The following is a 2,652-nucleotide window of genomic DNA, read 5'->3' on the forward strand; positions in this document are numbered from 1 at the left end:
GTTGAGAGTCCGCCTGCTGATGCAGGGGACGCGGGTTCGTGCCCCGGTCCGGGAAGATCCCACATGCCGTGGAGCGGCTGGGCCTGTGAGCTGTGGCCACTGAGCCTGCGCTTCCGGAGCCTGTGCTCTGCAACGGGAGAGGCCACAACAGTGAGAGGCCCGCGTACTGCAAAAAAAAAAAAAAAAAAAAAAAGGTCAAACCTCATGAGTGCCAGGAAGGGAAATCCAGCCTGACCAGGGCAAAGTCTGGCCATCCCGGCGACAAGGGCAGGAGGTATCCCCCGATGCCTTGGCCACAGGTCCCTCCTGCTGCCCAGCCAGAGGGAGTCCTGGAAAGCAGTGACCCAGGGCCTCTTTAGGGGCTCATGCCCCTTCCTTCCAGGACGTCTTCCTCAGTGTCAGCCTCAAATCCCTCATGCTCTACAGCATTTCCTCTCATTTGGCTTCCTGGGGCTCTCACATGAGGTCTCCTGACCTTACAGTTTTCTAAGATGATTGTCCCTGTTGGAATAAAAAAAGACTGAGGGCCAGGAGGGACGGCAGTGACCACTCCAGGCCCGTCACCTTGTGGGTAAACAGGCTGATAGAATGCAAAAGCTTTGCCCTAGGCCCACAGGAATTGAGGGCAGAGGCTGGGGGCTCTGTCTCCCAGCTCTTGTTCCTAGACCCTCCTTGTTCTAGCAAAATCTCTCCAGGGTCTTCTTCCAACCCTGGTCCTGCCCCCTCAAGCCCCTCCTGAGGATGAGTATGGACCTTCGGCTTCTGCCCAGAGCCCACCGGGCCCCTTTTAGCAGTCTCCCCTGACATGGGCAACTGAGTGAGCGTACAGCTGGGGGAGAGCAGGCAGGTAAGGTTGGAGCTGGGGGAGGGTGGTGAGCCCCAGCGGAGACCCTCTGTGGGGAACTGATCCTCCCCTGGCCCGGTCACACCCCAAGAGATGCTTCTGAGATAGAGCGGGTGGTCCTGCCACCCTGGGAGCCGTGGGCTGGCTTCAGGAAATGGTGGGTGGCTGGCGAGTGTTTCGGGGTGACATGACCCGCTCCCTCTGTTTCTGCCCCCCTCCCTCTGTTTCTGCCCCCCTCGGGAGGTGTGGGGCGTGGGCAGGCGCCTGGCTGCCAGACCACAGCCCCAGGACCGGCAGGAAACAGACCCTCTCTTAGGGAGCCTCCAGCCTCATGGAGAAAACACTGTCCTGACCTCAGGCATCTCTAGTGTGAAGGGGAGACACAGCCCCTGCCCTCAGGGAGCTCAGGTCTAAAGCAGACAGCCTGTCCCACTTTCCTTTAATAATTCAGAAACCACCACTCTCAGTGCGGTTTGTGTCATGTCTGTTTTTCCCCGCCGGCTAAGATCTCCTCGAGGCCCTCATGTGGCTTGCTCATGGCTCTCTCACCCCCAGCAGATGTGTTGAGGTGTGTTGGACTGAACGGGGCAGGGAGAGTCATAGTGCAGCTCAGGGAAACCCAGTGCTTCTCTTCTCTGCAGGTCCCCATCAGTCGCCAGGAACTACTGGTTTTCCTCCAACAAACATAGGCTTGGCCCTTGCCTGGGCTCCCTGCCTCCCCCCAGGCTAGCCTTTCCAATTTCTTCTCCTCACCGCAGCCAGAACCCACATCTGAACTGTCGCTTCTGGGCCCAAACCTCCCATGGCTCTCCATTGCCCTAGGAGACCATTCCCAGCTCCTTCTCTGGCATTCAGAGCCTTTCATACCTGGTCTCACAGGGCTTCCCTACCTCATCCCAGCCTTGAACGTTCTCTCCAATGGCCCCAAGCCTCTCTTCTCCCTCTGCTTGCCCGGGGATGAAGGATGCCTGCTCTGTGCTCCTGTAACCTCATGTCTCTCTGAGCGTTTGTCAGGACTGCGAGGTCTTGGTCACGGGGCCTGGCGGCCGCTCACCTTTAACTCTCCGTCTGCTCACCAGGACACAGACTCAGAGAGATGGACAAGCGGCTGCTCCCTAACACCCTGGCCCTCCCCACGCTGCCTCTTATCCATCTGTCCAGGCCCCCCGTCAGCCCGCTCTGAATGCCATCTTTTTTTTTTTTTTAACATCTTTATTGCAGGAGAATTCTTTTACAATGGTGTGTTAGTTTCTGCTTTACAACGAAGTGAATCAGTTACACATATACATATGTTCCCATATCTCTTCCCTCTTGTGTCTCCCTCCCTCCCACCCTCCCTATCCCACCCCTCTAGGTGGTCACAAAGCACCGAGCTGATCTCCCTGTGCCATGCGCCTGCTTCCCACTAGCTATCTATTTTACATTTGGTAGTGTATATATGTCCATGCCACTCTCTCGCTTCGTCACAGCTTACCCTTCCTGAATGCCTTCTTATCACCTGTCGTCACAGCCTGCGATGATCTCGTTTGCTGATTGCTGACATGTTCCATGTCTGCCCCTGCCCCTAGCGTGGGAGTTCGAGATGGCTCGGGTCTGTCTCTGTCTGGAGCATGCTGGCCCTGCTGTCACCCGAGCAGTAGCTGGCAGCCCTGTCTGAGTGCTTACCGTGGGCCCCCATGGGTCTAGGCCCGTTTCTTTGCACAAAATGCCTCTTTCTTCCTCTGAGCCCTGGGGAGGCAGCTCCGACATTCACTCCCATCTGACACACAGGTCAGCAGAGACCGCGGTATCTTGCCTAGGGCCACACC

This window comes from Physeter macrocephalus, chromosome 14 (genome assembly GCF_002837175.3).
Source record: "Physeter macrocephalus isolate SW-GA chromosome 14, ASM283717v5, whole genome shotgun sequence".
NCBI classification, from domain to species: Eukaryota; Metazoa; Chordata; class Mammalia; order Artiodactyla; family Physeteridae; genus Physeter; species Physeter macrocephalus.